The 23,941-nt window shown below is 45.6% G+C and overlaps 1 non-coding gene and 2 pseudogenes across 1 annotated transcript; all 3 read left to right on the top strand.

Moving 5' to 3' along the window:
* Positions 1–1,886: 1,886 nt before the first annotated feature.
* Positions 1,887–2,010, top strand: LOC116897580 (annotated as a pseudogene).
* Positions 2,011–14,991: 12,981 nt separating this feature from the next.
* LOC116895214 lies at positions 14,992–23,676 on the top strand (annotated as a pseudogene).
* LOC116897442 lies at positions 20,631–20,739 on the top strand. The gene has a single exon (XR_004387478.1). It is a non-coding gene; the product is annotated as a U6 spliceosomal RNA (small nuclear RNA).
* Positions 23,677–23,941: the final 265 nt, after the last annotated feature.

Genomic DNA, 23,941 nt, shown 5'->3' with positions numbered 1-23,941 from the left:
AGGGCAGGAACCTGGAGACAGGAGCTGACACAGAGGCCATGGAGGGGTGCTGCTCACTGGCTTGTTCCTCGTGGCTTGCTCAGCCTGCTTTCTTGTAGAACCTGGGACCACCAGCCCAGGGATGACACCACCCACAGTGGGCTGGTTCCTCCCCATCAATCACTAATTAGGAAGATGCTCTACAGGTTTGCCCACAGCCCAACCTTATGGAGGCATTTCCTCAACAATTTCCCTGCCTTCTAATGACTCTAGCTTGTGTCAAGTTGACATGAAACCAGACAGCACAGCCACCATTGTTCTCTCTCATTAAAAAGCAGCTCTTGTTGGGTATCAGCAATGCAGTGTCCACAGGGTGAGGCAGAGGCTCTAAGGGGTGAGGCTCTTGTTTTATCCCAGGAGTTGGAGATTGGACAAAGATGACCTTATGCAATAACCTCTCTCTTGTGCATTTTCAAGACAGCGTGGACTTTCTATTTTGCCATTTTTCCTTACCTGAGAATTTCAGTTACCCCTCTACGCCTCGACTTCCTTTCTCATCGCCGGGAGTAGACACCTGAGAAAAAGCAGTGTGGGGAAGGCTCACAGTTGGAGGGTACACGGTCCATCATGGCAGGAAGTGCGTGTTGGCGTGAGCGGCGGGCGCCTGGCCTTGTTCTACCTGTAGTCAGGAAGCAGAAATGAAACAAGACCGGGCTATGAGCCTCAACACCCGACCCGATGCCTTATTTCCTCCAGCCAGGTCCCACCTCCCACACTGCACCAATGGCGGGCGACCGGGAGAGACCTCACTTTCAAACCGCACCACCAGGCTAGAGTTTGAAAACGCGCCTCCGCTCCCACCAGGTCTCTATTTCATCATGGTTCCCACTCCCTGGAATGTTTGCTTTGCGTCTTGATGAATTCTGTTTTAACTTAGATCAACGGAACGCCCAGTTCTTGACCAGGACTCGGCTCCCATTCTTCCATCCACTGGAGACTTTCATCTATTCCCAAGACATGCCTTCGCCCCTCTTACGTATCGTTCTCCGCCGTCCGTTGGTCGCTTGCGTGTTTTTTAGATCACCAGCTGTATTCAGCAGTCATGCCTCAGAATCCGTTCCGAGAGCACACCTCCGTCTCCTGTCTCCTCTGGGTGCCAGGAACTCACATGAACTCTACGAGGTAGCGCTCTCATGACTCCATTCAGATGAGGAAGCTGAGCTCAATGACTCTAACCTGCCCGTTCCGCTCCGTACAGCTCCTCTCCACTGCGTTGTCTTCCTCTGTGCGCTCCCTGTGCTTAACTCAGCAGCAGTCAGGGGATCTACCACACGTCCTCCCACCAAGCCGTTGGCAGAAGTTTTCCTCCCATGATCCTTAAGTGTTTTCTTGGAAGACGCCCTCTGTGCTTGATTAAATGACACGTCTTGGAAAAGGAGGACATTGACTTAGCCACTCAGGTGAAGGGAAGGGTGTAGGGGCAGAGAAGCACCGGTCTGCGTGAAGGGAGGCTGATTTGTGATGTCAGCCGCATGGCTGGCCTGGAGAGCCTGTGTGAGAAGAGCTGAGACTTGAGCAAGCCTAACCTGAGTGTCAGGAGAGGGAAAGTGTCTCTCTGACTGCCGCAAATTCCTCCCGAGTTCCACTGGTGCCTAAAGGAAGGCTCTTTGCGCTGTACTGTGTGCTGGCTTACAATAAGGGTGTGGAGAGATCACAGTAATCCTGATTCTTCACTACGTCTTAAGGGCCCTTTGCTAAGAATGCTGTAGGGGTGAAGGGGTGTGAGGACTTGAGCCCTAAAGAGGGATGGAAGAGGGAAGACCAGTGTCAGTCAGCTATGTATCAGTCAAGTGAGACAGCTACTGAGACAGACAGCTGGGATGGATCAACTTAAAAAGTGGAAAGTTCCTGCCCCTAGAGCCCTTGCAGGCTTGGCTGCTGTGTCACATGGACGTCAGTAGGGGCAGAGAGGGGAGATCTGTCTGTGCTCAGTGTTCTGACCTACAGGCATCTGAATGATTAACATTCACTGAAAAAAGTGAGCCTGCGACCACCACCAGTCTGGCACCAGAGAGCCTGGGCAGGCTCCTAGGACAGGAAGCAAGCCAGAGACTGCAGGCCCCAGGCAGGAGTAAGCCCGAGACAAATGGCCACTCCAGTGGGCCAGTAGAGGAGCTAGCCTGAGATGAACACTAGTCTGGCGCCCTCCAGGCCTAGAGCCTGGAGGCAGACCACGCCCAAGACGACTCCTGTCCCAGGCCATATTGCTCAAGCAGGGCATAGCACTCCTAAGGCAACCTCAGACCCTGAGCAAGCCCCGGGCACCACTAAGAGGAGCAAGTGAGTGGTGGAGAAATGAACGAGGAGAAGCAGAAGGAAGTGGGCTCAGTGAAAAGAGACAGAACTGGAGACTCGAGGGTCGTGAGGAACAGCCTGATGTGAGTAGCCGGTGATGCCACCTCAGACCATGGTGGGGTGGTCCTGGCCTGTGCTGCCACCAAGTGGTCACATCTGGGTCTGTGACCCTTCGGCAGCAAGGGTCTGCTACTACCCAAGCCAGATGGATGTCCGGGGTCTGGGCTGCCACTGGGGACAGTTGGTGTGTGAGGGCTGTGCAGAGCTGGCCCTACCCCTCACCTGGGCGTTGGGGGGCGGGGCTGGCCTTATAGAGATGGGAGAGCAAGAGAGCTGATCCTGCCCATAGCCAGCCACAGAACTTGGGTCCCGAGGATGCAAGCTTGGGGGGAAGTGGCCCCACCCTAGTCTCCCTGTGGCTTGGAAGAGGTGGGGGATCTGCTCCCCTCCCCCCATCTTCTGTGAAAGGCAGAAAAGCTGGCCTTGACAGGGTCATGAGAACAGGGGAGCGGGCCTTCCCCTTTACCTGCTGCAGTACTTGGGCAAGCAAGTCCCACACCTCATCTGGGCAGCACAATGGAGCTGGCCCTAGATATAGGGGCTGTGGGTGAGCCAGCCAGGAGGCTGTGGGTGTGGGAGAGTTGGAGGGCACCTCTTGTCTGCCATGCTGAAGTGTCCCTCACCCTTATCCCTTGCCATTTAGAACAGCAGGAGGGAGGGATGGCTCTGGGGCCATGAGACCAGGAGAGCTGGTCCTGTCCCCCGGCTGCTGAAGCAACTGGGAAAGCAGGCTCTGCTCCTTGCCTAGGCAACACAGTAGTAGGGCTGGCCCTGGGTGTGTGAATTGCAGGTGAGCAGGTGCCAAGGGTGTGAGCACCAGAGAGCTGGTTCTGCCTCTTGTCTACTGGGTGTTGGCACAGACAAGTGAGAGACACCGTCCTCCCCTCACTCACCATGGGGGGCATGAGTCTACAGATCCAAAACTCCAGGATCTCCATGGCATGGGGCAACAGCAGGACCTCTGAGAGGAGTCCCAGTGAGGATCCAGTATTGACAGATTAGCAGAGACTAGAGGCCTCATACCAGACCAGTGACTCATTGGAATGAACATTTGCAAGCAAAGAAGTCTGGACAGAGGGGAAAACTGTGGGACACAGAGTGCACACTGCAGCTTTCGTGAGATTTTGTTCTCTATTGGGTGTCAGTCATGGAGGGTGGGGGAGGTTGCAAGCCTGGAAGGCAGGTACAAGGGTTGATGAGTGGTGGTGGAAGTATGATGTGAAGTCTACAAAGAACTGATAAAAGGTTTGAAAAATCTTTTTTTTTTTAAGTGGAAAGATCTATTTTGCTTCATGGTTTCAGTTTCTGTTTCCTTGGTCCTGATGCCTTTAGGTTTGGCCATGGTGATACTGCGTGAGAGAGAAAGATGCTCACTCCATGGCAGCTTTGAAGAGAAGAGCACAAGGAATGCTCACCCAATGACTATTCTCACTAGAACCAAAGGTTGCCCAAAGGTCACCGCCCCCTGATGTCACTGAAAGCTGGGGACCAAGCCTTTACCACATGGATATTCTGAGGACAGTCACGCAAACCACAGCAAAAACTCAATGGCAGGAGCAGAGTTCTGTGTGCGTAAACAGTTCGCCACTTTCCCTAAAGTCTTACCTGAGAGAGGAGCCTTGAGGACAAAGTTGGTCAAGGACACTGCCTGCCTAGAGGGCTGGGTTTACGTATTAACCCACCAGATCTGTGTCCTATGTACATGTTAGAGCACACAGCTTACTAACCCACCAGGCCTGTGTCCCGTGTACATGTTAGAGCACACAGTGTACTAACTTACCAGGCCTGTGTCCTGTGTACACGTTAGAACACACAGATTATTAACCCACCAGGCCTGTGTCCCATGTACATGTTAGAGCACACAGCTTACTAACCCACCAGGCCTGTGTTCCATGTACACTTTAGTGCACACAGTGTATTAACCCACCAGGCATGTGTCCCGTGTACACGTTAGAGCACACAGTGTATTAACCCACCAGGCATGTGTCCTGTGTACATGTTAGAGCACACAGTGTACTAACCCACCAGGCCTGTGTCCCGAGTACACGTTAGAGCACACAGCATATTGACCCACCAGGCCTTGCTTTACTACCATTTTCCAACATCCAAGAAAAAGCATCCCTGGCATCTGAATCACCGAGAGGCGTTTTACTTCTATCACCTCTAATAGACAAAGGAAATGCACTCAGAGTGTCTGTCTTTCCCTGACTGCTCCTGGTCTCCCTTAGCTTTGCTAAGGAGCACTTTAAAGGTGCTTCAAGGACACACAAGCTCAGACCTGATTATTATTTCTTTTGACAATGTTTATTAAAAACTGGGGAGACAGAGACCCTGTCAATTTCTCATTCTGGCCGACCTTGTCATTTTCTAACGACATCAGCAAGAATAAGGCATTATCTGTGCCAAAGGTAACATTATCTTTGTAAGAGGATATACTGGAGAAATCGCTCGTCTGGTGACTTACACTTTTTTATCATTATGCTGAGAAGCCAAGGGAAGGAGTCACGATTAATGTTGGTCAAATATAGCTTCCTTTCCAGTCCACCTTGGCGTCTTCACTGCTGAGGTTTCTAAGACAAAGGCTTACATTAATAAGCTAATGGTAATTTCTCTTTTTCTATCTTGTGTGTGCATGTGTTTGGAGGTACACACGTGTGTGCAGGCCAGAAGTCACCATCCGGTGTCTTTTTCAATCACTCTCTGTCTTATTTTTTGAAACAGGTTCTTTCCCTGAACCTGGAAGACAGCAATTCATCCAGACTGGCTGGTCAGCAAGTCCTGGGTATCCCCCTGCCTCTGGATGTGCAGATGTGTCACTACAGTGCTAGAGATCCAGATTCATATTTGCATGACAAGCATTTTGCTGACAGAACCGTCTCTCCATCCCTGATAATACGTCTAATGCTAATTCTTCCAAAAATGCTAGATACAGTGTGTCTAACATGCGTTGACATTCATGTTCGAAATTTTATTCTCACCAACCAACCAACCAAAAAAGCCAAGGTTGTGAATTACAAAGAAAAAAAAAAGTAATTTGGTCGGGCAGACCAAGCTTGGAGAAGGTCACCTGCTGTTCATGGGTTGTATTTACTGGGGGAATCTCTGGGATTTCTTCTTCCTCCTCTATAAAGCAGGGATGGTCTTGAACCTACAGCCTCTATGATGCCTCTGAGTGTGTGTGTGTGTGTGTGTGTGTGTGTGTGTGTGTGTGTGTGTGTGCATGGTCGGCGCATATAAATATGTGTGTGTGCGCGCGTTCGCATGTGTGCATTTGTGTGTGTGCATAGTTGGCATACACACACTCACACACACACACACACACACACTCCATTCCCTGAAGAACCCCAGTAATATAACAGGGTGCTATGGTCTAAGGGACAGGGGGATCTGTAACATGGCTGAGTGGTTGAGAGCTCAATCCGTTCTCACAGAGGACCCGAATTGGTTCCCAGTACCCATGTCAAGGAGCTCATACCTGTAACTGTCACTCCAGCTCTGGAGGATCTGACACCTCTGACCTGCACTCGGGTGACCACACCCATGTACAGGCACAAGTATACACACATGATGCACACATATACGCATAATTTAAAAAACCAAATGGCGTCATGAGGTATTTATTAATTTGTTAAGTACAATTCCCGGCACACACTAATATACACACTGCACATTGTCTTTCTTGTGACCGACAACACGTAAATTGTTTGACCACATTGAAATAAAAATATCCCAACATTATCCTCTTGGATTGAAGACACAGGATGAGTAGCGCAGTATTGATCAAAGCGGCTTGTCATTCATCCCGAGTGCCGTTGTCGCCTGAGTTATTTGTTGTGATGAGACTACAGACTGGGTGGACTCCGTCTGTCCTGTTGTTAGTTATTACGGCCATGCAGCTCACGTTGGCTTATTACAGTGTCAGTAACGTCAAGGCCAACCGCCTACTTCTCTTTCCTTACAGATATTTTAGGTCATTCCTTTTTAAAGCTTCTTTAAGGCATCTATAAAGAAAAATAACAGCTCAATAAATAAACTGTCCAATTGGTGTGGTGACACTGACCTGTGTCCTCAGACGGAGGGGATTATTTTCTGTACAATGTTCTTGTGAAAAGCCCACAGTGGAACCCTGCAGACAGAGTGTGATGCAAAATGTCTTAAATGACCTGTTCACTCCCGAGCAAAACCAGGAGAACAGAAGTAGAAGGGCTCACAGGAAGGTTGAGTAAGGTGGATTCTGTGCATGGCTTTCCGATCCTGACTCAGCCCTCTGGTCTTGGATGGCTGTTTTGTATCAGGCATTGTGGTTGGTGCTGAGTGCATAAAGGAGAAAGAAACACCTTCTCTGCTCCTGAGCTCAGTCTGCCTTCCACCCCGTGTGGGGTCCAGGGTTTAACAAAGAAACTGAGAAAAGGACAGAGGGGAGAATAGGTCAGCTGGGTGGAGAGACAGGGAGGAGGAAGGGTGCTGCTGAGGAGAGAGGCAGCAGCAGACAGGTCCACAGTGCAACCTGATGTGGCAGGGTGGACAGTGTTCTCACCAGCCAGCAGAGGGTAGGGGGCACAGAACAAAGGTGGGTATGTTCAGGTTACAGAGACCGCCAGGGACGTACACAGGGATGTCGGTGGCTCATACAAACCACTGTGTCTGTATGCCTCGGTGCTCTCTTGGGGAACAGAACAGATACAATAAATGTGTATTTGAAGAGGATTCAATGGGTTGGCTTTTATGGTGTGGATAAGTCAGAGCAGTACGGTGGCTGTCCCACACCAGAGAGGCAACAAGTCCAACCATTCGTTGCACACCGGGAGCCTCAGTGCTGCAATCTGGCACTGTGGTCCCACAGGGTTACTGATGGCCTCTGGTCATCAGTCCTCATCAGCAGCTCAGATGAGCTCACCACGAAGAGCGAAGTCCAAGCAAGCACCCAAAGCTTGCTTTCTTCTGTGTCTTTTGTTCTTGGGCCACACTACCAGAGGTCCTGCACACATTTAGGTCACAATTCACAAAACACTTCTCTCAGACTTGCCTACAAGGCAGCCTGATGTAGATGATACTTCCTTAAGGGCGTGTCCCCAGAGCCCTGCCAACGACCCTGCCACACAGCAAAGGTGGGGAAAGGTGCCCAGGAATCTGGGCAGAGGACATACAGAGCTGTATCTGCTGCCACCATGCACTGTGGGTGGGAGAAGACATCCAGAGACCGGTCTGCTGTCGCGCTACAAGGTGCAGGTGTTGTTGTAAAAATATAAAACATAAAATGGTATCTTTTATCCCCACTAGGTCTACACCGCAGTGTTACATATGAGACAGGGAAGCAAAGGGAAGATGGCCATAACTAACTCATGGATCTTCAGGGAGAGGAAGCCGGGTTTCATATGGATGAAATCACACTGGAGCAAGGCTGAAGTTTACAATCAGGTAGCTCAAATTATCCCCCACTAGGTCAATTATGCTGGGACAAGCTCACCTTTTCAATGCAAACCTTGTAGCAGGACTGATTTATGAAGACTGAGCTGATTAAGCACGGAGCTGGAGCACGGACAGGGGCGTGGGGAGCACAGGCTGTGACGGGAAGCTTGTGCCTTACAGAAGGAAAGGCTCCAGAGCCTTCCGTGTTCATCCCACTCAGGTTCCACCAATGCCAGGAGAATGTGTACATTGCTGGCATGTGTGTCTAAGACTTGCTTTTTCAGACATGGCCAGATTCCTTAGTTAAAACCACTAAAACATGTACTGATCCAGAAACCAAGAAACAGTCTGTGGAGGTTTGAATAAGCTTAGTCCAGGGAGTACCACTGCTAGGAGGTGTGGCCTTGTTAGAGTAGGTGTGGCCTTGTTAGAGTAGGTGTGGCCTTGTTGGAGGAAGTGTGTTGTTGTAGGGATGGGCTTTGAGACCCTCCTCCTAGCTGCCTGAAGACAGCAGTCTTTTGTTTGCTTTTAGAACAAGATGTTGACTCAGCTCTCTCAGCTCCATTCCTGCCTGGACACTGCCAAGCTTCCCACCATGATGAAAATGGACTGAACCTCAGAACCAGTAGGCCAGCCCCAATTAAATGTCGTCCTTTATAAGAGTTGCCTTGCCTATGGTGTCTGCTCACAGCAATGGAAACAGACGTCGAATAAAGTAGAATGTTCTCGGAGGACCTAAGATATTTTGTAGTACTTCTAATAAGTTGGTTTAATAATCTTTTTTAAAAAGTCATCTTTAATTTTTTTAGAATTTGTGTCAGATAATTTATTTTTATACTTTATGCTATAAATTGACATGTAAACAAGATTGATAGCTAAAACGAGATTTAATAAATATAATTTTATATAGAAAGATATACTACTAAATCAATTATTTTAAATATGTGTGTGCATATGGATAGACAATTCGGTCATACTCCTAACCCCCCCACATTGATAAAGATCTGGGGGGGGGTTATTCACACTCTTTATCTGCTCTAGCTTCTGTAGTCTATACCATGTACAGCTCATAAAACACAAGTGTTCTCTCATAGTAGCCATCTCTACGTTAGCTTGTACTATGAACGTGCCTTGCCTTCAGAAGAACTTAACCAGTTCAGGTTAACTGAACTTTACACAAAGTAATGGCTTCCACTAGGAGATTTTCCAGACATATTTGTGGTTGTTGATCCTCTTGCTCCACTCTTCCTCCCCCACTTCCTGTTCCCCTCTGCTGGCCCCCTTCCTTCTGTAGAAGCCCATCCCACGTTCATGTCTGATTGTGCTTCATTACCTCGGAAGTCTTCCTGGATGCTCCCTTCTACTTTATCTAGTCCTCAATTGTGTGTGTGTGTGTTGGGGGTGGGGGTGGGGGTTAGCACCACCATCTTTGCCCAGTTTGGTGCTTTCCTGACTGCTCTTCACCTACGCCTGGCTTAGACACCACCGTGAAATGCTTCAAATACCTTGGTTTGTGTCCTACAGTATGACCAGAAAACTAGTGATTATTTCAAAAGCAAACTAATCTGGTTTTGCATTCTTAATTTTGAAAGAAAAAAAAAAAAGGTGTAACCGAAGAATCCAGGCAAACGCAGGGACCTAATTGATATAGACCCACGCACCGCTGGAATAGGAAGGGCTGGTTTGGGAAGCACTAAGGAGCATTCTGTATGGGAAGGGTTACTATGGCGGTGAGGGGATGGAGGAGTCGTGGGCAATGAGAGTTCCTTGAGACTCAGCCTCAGAAGAGAAAGGTGAGCTGCAGACTGCACACTTCTCGCCCAGGACATGAAAGCTGAAGCTTGTAGAAGTTCACAGATTGATAAGAGACATTGATCCTAGGTGGATACAGACTGATGAGAGTAAGAGACATTGATCCTGGGTGGATAGTGTCACTTACGAAGCAAGGAAGGCCTTCCAAGACAGCTAAGCACTCTGAGACATAGTCACATCTGAGTATGAAATGTCACGAAACCAGAGGGGTAACCTTCTCCCACCCAAATCCATTAGTTGCCAAGTTATCGATAAAAGACTTAACACACACTTGCTCTTTTGAGCATCTGAATTCACAGTTATGCTGGAAAGCTGACATCTAAGTAGACATCTGGTAGACCAGAGATTTGGATCTGAAGCTGCCGTATTTTTAAGATGCCTTGGGAACAACCAAGAGATAAATATTAGAAGATCTGGATATGTCTTGCAAATAATGTTCTTGGGTATCAGTTTAAAATGACGAGAGCTGAAGATGCAGCTCAGCTGGTGGCTTGCTCGCCCAGCCTGCATGACGCTCTTGAGGTTCATCAGCAGCACCACATAAAGTAGGTGTGGTGACCTGGGCCTGCCACTCATGTGCTGGTGCAGAGACGGGAAGATAAGAAGCTCAAGGTCATTCTCAGAGCCAAATATCCAAGTCGAGGGTAATCTTGGCCACTTGAGATGTAAATAAATAATAAGAGTGAAAACAGGGAATCCCTGGTGTCTTTGGAATGGTGTTCTGCTCTTTGTTGGTTCTGGGCCCTCATAATCTCTAAATTCCGGAGAGACAGAATGGCAGGTGGAGTTCACTGGAAAACGGAACACACACTGGGAATGGCTGGGGAGGGCAACGACTCAATGGCCTTCCCTGTTTTTTCAGTACTGGCTCTGTGGGGCACTGCACTTAATGGGCTAGAGCAGTCTAGTGATCCCCCTCATTGATTTCCACCTCAGATTATCTTGCCCAGTGGCATTAATCCCCTTGCCCACACGACCAGCAATTTGAAAACAAGAGAGTTCAAATTAATAATGTTTTCCTGTGGTCTTCAGAGTCCTTGAGTCAGAGTCGCCTTTGCCTCAGCTAATTTGTAATGGAAATAAAGGCATCGGAGAAGTCGCAAGTTAGATCCTGACCTGGTAAATTAACTTCATTTAAATCACTCTGACTACAGGAAAGAACAGACCTTCCTGCTTTGAGGGCAAAAAGAATCACAGTTTGAAATGTCATTTGCCAGGGGCAGGCACATCACATTGAGTGGTATTTAAAGATTGCTTCAAGATAGCTTCACTCTGAGGTACAATGGAGAAGTCAGGGAGTCATCTCCTCGTCTCCTCTAGGAAAGGGGAAGAGATTTAGTGCTATTCAGCCTGGAAAGCAGCTCCTGGGTCAGGACCAGTCACTACTTTTTCCTGAGGAATTAAAACCTAAAAAGTTTTCCAGTGACTTTCTATACAAAAACAGGGTATTGTGATAAAAATAGGAATTTAAAAATATCTAATTATTGTGGTTGGCAATGATGATTTAGGGTTAATAATTATCTAAAAAAAAAAAAAAAAGCAAGATAAAAGTTGAAAAGCTTTTGTGCTCGGGCTGGTGAGATGCTCAGTGGTTAGGAGCACTGAGTTCTCTTCCAGAGGTCCTGAGTTCAATTCCCAGCAGCCACATGGTGGCTCACAACCATCTGTAATGGGATCTGATGCCCTCTTCTGGTGTGTCTGAAGACAGCTACAGTAAAAAAGCTTTTGTGCATAAAAGTATAAAGTGTGCTAACAAGTAACGACATCCAAAAAAAGAAAGTCATTTTTCAAAGCGTTTTCCCATATTTTTGGTCAGTCCAGCTAAAAATCTCTGGCTACATGAATCATACCTTCTTGTCATATATTCTTTGTAACACTCGGGCTGAGGACATGCCACCTGGAGGTTGGTGAGCTCTAGGTTCATCAAGAGAGAGAAACTTGTCAAAATCAAAAAAAAAAAAAGATAGACAGTGATAGAGGCAGACACTGGACATCAACCTCTGGCTGCCACATATGTGCACATGCATAAGCACATACAGCACACATAGGCATATACACTGGCAGACAAACACACATATATACACACTGACCTGAGACAGAGATCACACACACACACACACACACACACATACACACACAGAGAGAGAAAGAGACAGAGACAGAGACAGAGACAGAAACAGACAGAGACAGAGACAGACAGAGACAGAGAGACAGAGAGAGCCAACAAAAAGTATGATTTTCATCTATAAGATGCCCAACAGAAAACACATAACCCTAAATATTTATCCCAAATATTTTTATTAAGCCAAGGTAAAGGGCAGTAAAGAAAAACAGCTAGCAGCTTGAGAAGCTATTAAAAATGAATGCTAATTGTAAAAGTAATATCAGGAAGGTCAGAAATCAAAGTACTAGTGAAAAAAGACAATGGTTTTATTTGGTTTTAATGCTGATTTGGTCTCTCTCCAGTGTCTTCTATCAAGAAACACCCTACTCTCTTCTCATTCAAATGGCATCAGTTAGAGATGTTGGCATGAGTGTAATTTCTTCAGAGACTTCGCCAGCGCGCATTCCTGTCTGCTCTGCTTGGCGAATGCTTCTGTAACACCCAGCACAGCACTCTATGTGCTCACAGTCTGTCTCCCTCACTGGTTTATAATCTTACTGCCACTTCCCCGCATAAAATAAATAAATGTAATAATAATGGAAAAGATATCTCAACAAACTCTTCTCATTTTTTAACAGCAGTCAAAATACTACCAGCTATGGGGGAATAATCAAAGAATGGAGTCTTAGGGGCTGGAGGGACAGCTCTGCAGTAAGAGCACCAGCTGTTCTTCCAAAGGACATCGGTTCAATTCTAGCACCCGCAACCATCTGTAACTACAGTTCCAGGGGATCTGATGTCCTCTTCTAATCTGCTTGGTCACCAGACATACTAGTGGCACACAATATACGTTAAGGCAAGACACCAATATGAATGAAGTAAATAGAAATTTTAAAAAGAGTAAGGTCCCTTAACTGAGTGGGGTTTGCATCAAAACAGAAGAGCGGAGATTTAGGAGATGCAGTCCCAATGTCTCATGTCTTTACCCAGGGCCACTGGGTGAAAAGTCACCTGATCAATGGAGACGTTTGGTTGAAGTTAATACATGTGCCTGATGAATGCTTGCTTAAGTAGGCCCAGCTATGGTCACACTTACAAGGGAAAAGGGGCCTTAGCAGAGGTCCGATACAGAGCCTTCTGTCCTTGCCATTCTCCATCCACCTCAGTGCTACCTGAAGCAACAGCTGAAGGGCCTAAAGCTTCTCCAGGTACAGGAGACAAGTCCCCATGTGCCGTGGAAGAGGCACAGGAAGTCTTTGGCCATCGATGATTCTTTTGAAGGATGAGGGCAAAGCAAGGAACGTTCTAGCAACAGTTGTCTAACACTGGCTTGAAATTCCTACCCAGTAAGCAAGGCGGGAAACAGAAGTGGATACAAATCTTCGTTGACCTCAAAATGTCAAAATTATTTTTATTTTCAGATGACACTCTTTCTTGGGAAGATGCAAAAAGAAGAAACTAGAAGAGAACATGGTTAACAAGAACCATGGTCTGGTCGTATTTCTGGTAATAAAATCCATATGGAGAATTCAAGTATTTTTTTTAACATTTCAAAAACTGATAGCTAGATTATAGGATGGGAAAAGTTCCATTCCAAATATAAATAAACAATATAAAATACACAGAAACAAACAAACGTACGGAGAGATGTATCAAGGTTGTTGATGAAGGATAAGGAAAACCTGGAGAGAGAGTTCTATAGGCAAGTGTCAGCTGTGCAATCGTGAGGGCAGGAGTCCAGAGGCAGGGTGATCGCTGGAGCTCGGGGAGAGACTGTGCCCACAGGAACAGATTCAAACTGGTACTTTCCTCCTTCTAGCCTCTGCTCATAGGTACACACAGATACACAAGGAAATAAACCCTTTTAGAAGAAGAAGAAGTCGCAATTGGGAGACTTAAATGACTGAATGTCCATCTTAAGTTTCTAGATGGAAACACTCAACATTTAAACATCTTTTAAAAGATATTAGTTCATCCATCAGTATGGATAATGGATGGGTATGAAGATTCACCACGATATAAACATAATGATAAAAGGAGCTACATAACTGTGACTGAACAAAACACGGTGGAAATTTGCAGAACTAAACCCGACTGAATAAGTTTCCATTCATCCACCCCCGGCTTTCCCTGTCTCTCAGAAGTCAATTGCACATTCAGACTTTTAAGCGGTAATTTCTATAACCTTGTGGATTTTGGTGGGTTTTTTTTAATGCTGATTTGTATCTCATTCTTGCATGTATACATGTTCTCTGTGTATGTGCGAATGTAGGTATGTGCATGTGTGCATGTGTGTGTGTGTATGTGCAGATCTCGCTGTGTGCATGTATTCAGAGGGTAACTTGCAGAAATCAATTCTTTCCTATCATCTGGGTTCTGGGGATCGAACTCCGGTTCCTAGGCTTGGCAGTGCACCTTTGAGCTGAGCTGTCTCACTGGCCCTGTGAGCTGTTTGTTATGCAATACGCTTCATCTAAGATACAGAAACGGGGTGTGTCAGCCAAGTGACAGGATAGGAAACCCCAGGTCTCCAGCCTTCCATGGAGACACCAAATTACCAATGCACGGACCAATTCTGTTCTCTGAAAATACAGAACCAGTGTTCTCCATTTAAACTATATGTCCTGCCTTGATTTTGTTTATTAAAGGGCTAAAACTTTAGTATACATCCTTATGTTATCTAAGTAATTGTATTTCTAATGTTCTTAATGGCAAATCATCTATGTTTATTTTTAAATGAGGTTCCAATTATATAGATTCTGCCAGGTTTGCAGAAAAAAGTTCTAAGACCGTGTTTCTAGATTTTGTTTACTGGGTTGTACGTGTGGGGATGGAGATTACCTACTGCATGGAAAAGAACCTATGAGGACAAGAGTAGGCAGGAATCATGCAGAACTCAGGAGTTGTACCTGACTAGGTTCACATTAATAATTAAATTAATATGCAGTGTGATGTATACAGGGTGCTTCTCACACCTGAGAGATGCATGGCACAGACTGGGTGGAATTTTTCTTAAAGTTAAAATTGTTTGCTCTTAGCTCTCTGCATACTGTCGTTGTCCTCTGGGTTTCTCAAATGCCACTAACTTCACAACTGCCTTAGTTTTCTGACCCGGGCTGATGACAGTTCGGCAAGTATTGTGATGTCACCCCCTGCTGCCCTTGCTCTGGCTGCCGGTGGGCATGTCTGTGTCTGGAGTTACATTATCAAAGCATGTAACTGAAGAATGGCAGTATGACTGCCCACCGTGTTCCCTCTACCCTTAGAAGTAAATGAATAACTCTTCTAAATTATGCGGAAGACTTCTTTTCCAAGAGGCAATATATTCTGCAACCTCATTGACAAGATAGTTAAGAGGCCCTCTTTGCAGTTTCTGGGTCAGTGGGGGTACCACTGCTATGAACCCAGGATTTACAGAACGCTGGCAAAAATTCTGAGGTATGTTGACTTGGATGGCTTTGACATACTCCTCACTGACTATATTGCTTTTGTGGAAAAGTCGGGACACCGTTTTGAACTCAATTTTAACCTCGAAGTTTACTGAAATATGTGTGAATACCATTCTGTATTGGGTTTTCGCCAGAAAAAGGTAACCCTGACTTTGTGGAACTGCTTCTCAAGAAGACGAAGGACTATGTCCAAGACAGAAGCTGCAGCCTAGCACTCATATGGAGGTAATTTCATGGTTTGTCCAGAGGGAGAAGTGTGCCTGGAGTGAGTGCGGTGCTGTCTTCTTAGATCAACTTGCATGGTGGGGATGTGGACCGTGAGCTTTACCTGTAGTGTGCACTGTCAAGTCATAGTGGACCTGCTGAGTAGAGCAATGTTAGCAAATGCACTAAAATCCCTTTAAAAGGAACAGACCTGTCCTTACGGGTGTAAGCGGTGGTCACTTCTCTCGCCTACTGAGATTGCAGTGTGGGCACAGTTCACTCAGAACCTTCCTGTCACCAAGTGGTGCTCCATCAGCACAGTTCCACAACTGAGTCCAGTGAAAAACCATGTTCTTTTACAAGGCCAACTCTTTATAGCCCGAACTTGTCAATCTGTCTGACAATGTTTAGGAAATTAAAAACTCCAGCTTGACTGTCTGGTAGCTCAAGAGTTTGATCCAATGTCAATTAGTTCTCTGGTTTCAGGTCTCAAGCCTGATTAGAACAGGTGTGCATTGACTCCTTCATTCAACAAATCGTTTATGCGTCACATCCTGTGCACAGTGACAGGCCCAGATCAGAGACTAGGCAGGATGGGTTAGGCCTGGAGTAGCCACGCTTTCCTGGCTACATCACTCTGAGGCTCAGAGCATGCAGGACTGTGTTCCTGAATGATCATCCCAGCACATGAATGGGTAGCTGGGGGTCTGAAATAGTAAATAAAACACCCATTAGGACTTGGGGTGGATTGAATATCCTTGACCCACAGGAAGTGGTACTTTTAGGAGGTGTGGCCTTGTTGGAGGAAGTGTGTCACTGTGTAGCCAAGCTTTGAGGCCTCCTAGTGATCAAGTTCTGCCCAGTGTGGAAGAGAGCCTCCTCCTAGCTGCCACACAAGACAGTCCTTCTGCTGCCTTTGGATCAAGATGTAGAACTCTCAGCTTTTTCTCCATGTCTGCTTGATGTTATCATGCTCCCTGCTGTGATGATAAGGACTGAATCTCTGAAACAATAAGTCAGCCCCAGTTAAATGTTGTCCTTTATAAGAGTTGCCTTGGTCATGATGTCTCTTTACAGAAACGAAACCCTAATGAAGACATGACTTTTTGTCATTTTAAATGTTGTTTTATGTAGTTACAGCTTTGACTAACTAGCTTAAAGCCCAGGCATATCCTGGGTCAGGCCGGTGGACAAGAAAAGTATAATAAAAATAGAGAAACGGAGAATTAAACATGGGCAAGGGAAAGGAAAAATTTTAAGGAAAATGAAAGAGGAAGTGAATCGTGATTTGACACATTCCTAAGTGTGGTGCTGGGGCGATCTTGAGGCCTGTCACGTCCATGCCCAAACTCCTCACTGGGCAAAATGTGCTACATTTGAGCTGCCTTGCTCACTCCCCTCTATGTATGGGGCAGTTTTTAAGGTGATAAATTCTGATGTGGATGCAGAATCATCTAAATCATTATCTCTAGCCCCAACCTCTTCTGCTGTTATCAGAAGTTTTGCCACATGGAATAAAACAGAATACCGACTGGCAGACATTTGGGATTTATCCTTGATTCTTGTATTCCCTTGCCATCGCTTCAACAAGTACTTTTGACTGTCTATAAAATCAGATCCTACTTAGTTCCATGGATATCGCCTCATGTCTAGCCGGAGTGGGGGCCAATGTCATCTCTTACCAAAGGCAACTCTCTTAATGTGTCAACCTTTTAAAGTTGGTATACAAAACAATGGTTTATTATGACTTGTCCATGAATTGGTGTGACTGTGCCTTACTCATTCCCTCCCCAGCTACCTCCCATGCCCTTGGGTCCCATCATGTTTCCTAGTAGTTCCTTCTGCATCCACACCACCTTGTCATACATGTACGTACATACAAATTTAAGTCTAAATTGTTTATAAGATGAAGCATTAATATCTTGTCTTCCTCCCATTACTATTCAAATTTTTACACACACACACACACACACACACACACACACACACACACACACACACACACACACGGACATGAAAGAGAACATGATATTTGACTTCCAGGTATTAGCTTATTTGACGTAACATGATCATTTCTAGCTACAGCTCATGTATTTACTTGCCAGTTTGGGCTCTAGATATTCCTCTGTCATCCTGATGGGTTGTTATTCAGATAACCTCAATGGTTCCATATGAACGATCAAAAGAACAACTAGACACCTATTAAATCCGTTTTGGACATAGCAGTTTGAGCTTCCCAGGAATACTCATGTCGCAGGAGTCCAGCACGTACTAGATACAGAGTGCCTGCCATCTTTGATGTCTCTGTCTCTACATCTAATCTGTTAGGGACATCTGTTGGTTCTGTCTACACCAGCGAGCAGTGGCAGATATGGGTGCCTCTTTTCTCTCACCCGTCCTACTAATGGGCAGCACCTTTCCACATGCTGTGCAATGAACAAAGGAAAGGCCATACTGCTCCTACACCCCAAACCTCATCTTTATTATCCATTCCATTTGGAGCCAAGAGACTTTCTCGTGACAGTGCATTGATGCTCTTCATAAGGTGGCTTACTGTCTCCCTAGCTGGCTTTACCCTTGGTCCACACTGCTCCCTTATTCTCCCTTCCTTCCACCCACACGGTGATACAGCTGAGTAAATGGGTCTCTAGCCTTTGTCCTGATGGAGCCTTTCAGTCACGTCCTGTCTCCAGTGCTCCTGCATCTCCTGGTGTGCCTGTCCCACCTCCTCTGTTCTACTTTATCTTGGCTTGCAGATTGATCTCCTTCACTGTCTTCTCCAGACTCTGTGGGGAGGCTTGTTTCTGTGTCCGTCCTGACTCGTTAGTCATTGACATCATTAAGAAAGGACGGCAAGGGTTTATTCCATTCCAATATGGGTACCTAAAACTGCAGCTGTCGCTTAGCCTTGATCAGTACTCTGTTAAATAAATGAAGAGCAGTTGATAATCATGGTTCTGGATGAAACTGCGTGAGAATGGCTGAATCAGAATCGCCCATTATCTGGCATGCAGCACCTTGTTAGACAACCGAGGCCAAGGGAAAGGACAGGAGGGATGAGGAAGAGAGAAAGCTGGAGAGGAGCCTGCATCGTGACCAGGAGAACAAACCTTGGAGACAGTGCAGTGTTAAGCACACACATTACACTATTGTAAAAAAATCCTTATTCAGTGTAAAACGGTCAGCGGAGAATGTAGAATTAGAAATGTGTGTATCTAAAAAAGCAAAATGCGTCCTCCGTGTGCCTATACAGAAATATTATGCCTCATTTCACACGCATGTGTGGCAAGCTTTCAGGGGGACACAGAGGGCTCAGTTCATTAACCTCGCATTTAAAACCAGCCCTGCCTCGCTCCATCCACGTAAGTACTGCTGATTAACTGTCAGGACAGATTGGGAGTTTGTTTTACAGTTCGCTCTTTAAACCCAAGGATTAATCACATCATATGGATACAGATTAGATGTAAAATCTCATTTTAAACCTATTTGAGTTTTTTAGCCATCTTTTCAACATTTTTTTTAATATTCATTAAATATCCTGGAGGCAATGTAAATTTTAATACACCTGAACCTACTGGGTCTTAACAACGACCACTTGCTTTTGTCCTGAGTTTCTGAGCTCCTTAGTTAGAAGGACAGGTCAATGCCTTCTCAAGAACTAAGCGAGACAAAAAAACTGCAAATGCCTCTTAGAGGTTCAAATGAGTAAAAGTGCCAAAAATCTTTTTAGGATTGAAATGAATTCAATAAAAAGCATTTGATTGACCCTTCAAACTCAGTATTGTAGCTGTCATGAGAAATACATTTGGAGTGAAAACCAGAGTTACTTCCCTTGAACTAGCGAGCTCGGCTGCCAGAGGCAGCTGCTGTCAGTGTCACCCAAGTTCCATCCTGGAACCTATGATGTAAAGAAAGTACTGACTGCATGCTGTCATCTTATCTACACACACTCACACACTCTGCACATACACACCACGCACACACCTACACACCTCCACGCACTCTTACACACGCACGTATACACACACACCCACACACTCATGCACACTTTGTCTACATATACCTCACACACACACTCACGCACACACACACACTCACCACGCACACACAGGCAGGGGGGAATAAAAACATTTTCCTATTGGAGACATAAATTTACAGAGCTCACCTTGTTCAACTTTTTTTTAAAAGAAAGATGAATTTATAAAATGCTAAGTAAGTTATCAAAAATAAAATGTTGAAATCTGTAAGAGTTGAAGGTAGAAAGGACCAAGGACCTCAGGAGACCTCAAAGAGACCTTAGAAAACCTCAGGGTGACCTCAGGAGACCTCAGGATGACCTCAAGGAGATCCTCAGGGTGACCTCAGGGACCTTGGGAGACCAAAGCACATGCCATGAAGAGATCCTGGACAGTCTCTCCCTAAGATGTGCTGTATGTATCTCAGGATAGAATGGGAGGAGAGAACACAAACAAGACAATGAAATGCAGTGATCTTGGAATCAGAGTAGCAATGAAAGATAATCTAAAAAATAGAGAAAAGGAAGAAAAGAAAAAACAAAACAGCTGGAGTTCAATCTTTGATGTATATTGGAAAAACTTGAAAAAAGTTGAGATGTCCAGGAAAATACTGATTTCAGGCAAGAAAGAGTATCAGCAGGTGAAACACACACACACACACACACACACACACACGCATTTGCACAATCAGTAGTAGAATGAAGACAGGGCCCCATCCTGTGTCCTAAAATACTATATAAACATTATAGTATACTATCCCTTTAGGTGAGAAGGCTCTGACATTTTAGAGCTCTGTGAAGCTTTAGAGTTAAACGAGGCTACTGGTTTCCAACTGTACTTTGGAGTTCTTGACTAGGGATCTGGTAAGGAGAGAGAGGGTTCTAGGACCCTCAAATCCATGTTTACTAGGAACGTTTCCATCTTAATGTCTAGGCACAAAAATACTCCAGTGCAGCATTTGCTATACCCTGAACCCTCCAAGAGTTTCATTGGAAAAAAGTTGGTAGGCCTACAACCCTTCATTCTTTGGTACCTGCAGGAATGACCATCCCAGGGAGAGGTAGGTGTCACCCTCAGGGATGCACTGCCTGGAGTGAACATAGCAATGGCGTCCTGGGCTCTGTTTACAGTCTGCTGTCCTTAGCAGGCTTCAAGAATTGCATCTGTCATCTATGCCTACTCTCTAGTACACCTGGCTGAAAGGTGGCAGGCACAAACCAGGATAAAAGAGACAAACAAGGAGTGCTCGCTTGACGGCACATATTATACTAAAAATTGGAACAATACAGAAGATTAGTACTGGCCCCTCGCAAGGATGACACGTAAATTCATTGACGTTCCATATTTTTTTGAGGCAAATGCCAGCAGCAAACCACTGAACTGAGAATGGGACCCCATTTGAAGGAATCAGAGGAAGAACTGGGAAGAGCTTGAAAAGGGCTCGAGACCCTTATGAACAACAATGTAAGCAAACAGAGCTTCCAGGGACTAAGCCACTACCTAAAAAAGACTATACATGGACTGACCCTGGACTCTGACCTCATAGGTAGCAATGAATATCCTAGTAAGAGCACCAGTGGAAGGGGAAGCCCTGGGTCCTGCCAAGGCTGGACCCCCAGTGAATAGATTGTTGGGGGGAGGGCGGCAATGGGGGAGGGAGGAACACCCATAAAGAAGGGGGGGGGAGGATTAGGGGGATGTTGCCCGGAAACCGGGAAAGGAATAACACTTTGAAATGTATAAAAATACTCAAGTTAATAAAAAAAGAAAAGAAAAAAAAGAAAAAAAAAGACAAACAAGGAAGCAGAGACTTGAGACTACTACCCAAGTCACACAGCTGCTCAGGACTGAACTGCTGAGCTGCAGAGGCTCAGGTCTGCTTCATTTAGTCTACCATCATGCTGGCTCCATCTTATCAAATATGTGCAATTTTTCACATTCTGTTACCTGCATGTGTGTGGGTACACTGTGCTACAGCACAAGTGCGGCAGGCGAGGACAACTGGTGGGAGTAGGTGTTCTCCTTCTACAACTCGAGTCTCCAGGCTGGGTGCCTTTACCCACTGGGCCGTTTCACTGGTCTCTATTAGCTACTCTCCTAGTGCTGAGATAAAAGCCGTAACAAGAAAATATAGAAGAAAGAGTTTCTCTGGGCTTACGGTTCCAGGGCTTAAGAGTCAAGTTCGTGGGAGCAAGCTGCAGGCATGGCAGTGGAAGAGGGCTGAAAGCCTCACATTTTTGAGTTAAAGGAAACGGAAGAGAGAGAAACTGGGAGTGGTGTGAGGCTTTCCATGCCTCTATGACGTATTCCTCCAGCAATGGAGGACAAAAAAATGTTCAAATGCATGACCTATAGGGGACATTTCGAGACCAACACATGTGGTCCTAAAGTTTCCACTTCACTTGCTTAGAATAGCTGTTTGAAACCAACACTGATATTCTGTATGCTATTGATACAGTCTATAAACTGTATCAATATTTGATTAGACTATTCAAGAGAATTTGAGAGACAAGGTTTACTTAATAAAATTCCTCTTTTGCTTAATGTAAAAGTGGTCTTACTTGGCAAAGTTAAGGATCTGTTCTGGTCAGAGACATGATTCAGCTTTCTCTGCAGCTATAGTGATTAACTCTGAACGAAAGAAAAGCATGCTAATTGAAACAATTTAAACTGCTCTCTGCCATTCCACTTCTGGCACAGGGAGTTAAAATGGACATCTAGCCACTGTGTGATACTCCAAGATCTAGATTTAAACATATTATTTATCTTACGTTCCAGGTTTTTCCTGCAGATGACTTTCTATTACATGCACGCCTGATGTCCTGGGGGCCAGAGGAGGCCATTGGGCCCTCTGGAACTGAAGTATAGACAGTTCTTAGCTGCCATGTGTGTACTAGGAAACAGATCCAGCTTCTCAAAGGACAGCAAGTCCTCTTAACTGCTAATGTCAGTTCTCGGCTCCACCCTCTTTTAAAAACTGTCTCATAACGCCGCCCTGCTAGCTAGAAATTCAAAACTTTTTAAAAAGGTGTCAGTATGCTTGCGTGTGTGTGTGTGTGTGTGTGTGTGTGTGTGTGTGTGTGTAGACCAGTAGGCAAACGTGGAATGTTGAATTTTCGAGCCATGTATGTTAACTCACTAAACCCAGAGCTCATCAAGCAGGTCATTAGTTGGCCAGGCTGAGCCTCCCAGCAACCTCCTATCTCCTGATTCCTCTTCAGGAACGTAGGATTACAAGCACAAGCTGCTAGACTGCTTTTTTGTGTGTTTTATCATTTGTTCTAATGCTTGCACAGCAAGCACTCCACCGTCTTTTGAACCATTCCAGGGTTAAACTTTACCTTTTGAAGGAGGAAAATCAAAAACTGAGGAACCTCAGATAGGTCTCACCACAATAGCATGTCTTGATGTTCTAAAAAATAGACTAGGGTGTTTCTGCTTGTTTGTCATCTAATCTCACTCTCAATTCAATTTCATGTCTAATATATGATCGAAAACAAACAAAAAGATATCAAAGTGATCGATATTTCTATTAACAAAGTAAACTTTACCCGAGAGACTGTCTGCCCTGCCTTCAAAGGAGGCCACCCATGTCAAGGCAGCCCACAGCTGCCTGGGTCATTTTCCATCCAAGACACCTGACAGCCTCCCCTGCCCTCCTCAGGCACCCCTTATAAGCACAGCACATTCACAGGTATAGACACACATAGTAAAAAGCAGGTATGAAAACTGTTTTTTCTTTCATTTCTATTTGCAGAGCTTGGAAAGGTTTATGCCCCCACCAGTGTGGGGAGAGACTTGTAGGTAACACTGAGCTTCTGTGATTTGGTGCTTCTTGACCTGCAAAACCTGTTGTTTTCACAGGAGCGTGAAGGAGGCTTCAGCATTTGGTGGGGGCTTTCTTTCCTCCTTCAGTTTTGTCTACAGTTACAATGCAAATTCTTAAGACGTTACATGGGGAACATTTAGTTACATGGTGTACAAGTGAGAGGTCAGTGAATCAAGCCATTGCTGCTAAGACAAGCATTCACGAGCCTGTTTCCTCTGCTTTTGGCTTGCAGAACCTTCACACCCGTGTACTGCCCAGCCCCTGAGTGGCATCCACACCTCTACTCTATGTGGCTCAGACAAGACAGTCAAATATCTTAAAATTCTCCTGCAATGGAATCCTAGAAAGAGAAAAACCCCTATCAACATTGTCCTGACAATACTACTTTTTACCCTCGAGAGTGAGAATAATGGTTGATCATGGTTGATTGACATTCAAGAAGATGCCAAGACGGTTTAACGTTATGTTCCATGCTTTCCAATCTCAGTCAGAGATAGAGGTACAGAATACTGCCCTTTCCCAGGGGATGTGGGGGAGTGGGGTGAGGAGGGATAATCAGAGAAGCAGAGCAACACTTTTGGGTTAAGCGGAGCTGTGTTCCATGGGGAAAAGCAGCCGCTTCTTTGGGTGCAATCTACCATCAGTGGTACACAAGGCAAAAGTGTACAGTATTTTAATTATGTACTACTCAATCTGAATTACAACCGTATGTTCAGTAATTAAA

This window comes from Rattus rattus, chromosome 3 (genome assembly GCF_011064425.1).
Source record: "Rattus rattus isolate New Zealand chromosome 3, Rrattus_CSIRO_v1, whole genome shotgun sequence".
Classification (NCBI taxonomy): Eukaryota; Metazoa; Chordata; class Mammalia; order Rodentia; family Muridae; genus Rattus; species Rattus rattus.
This window is presented reverse-complemented; position numbering and strand designations above follow the sequence as displayed.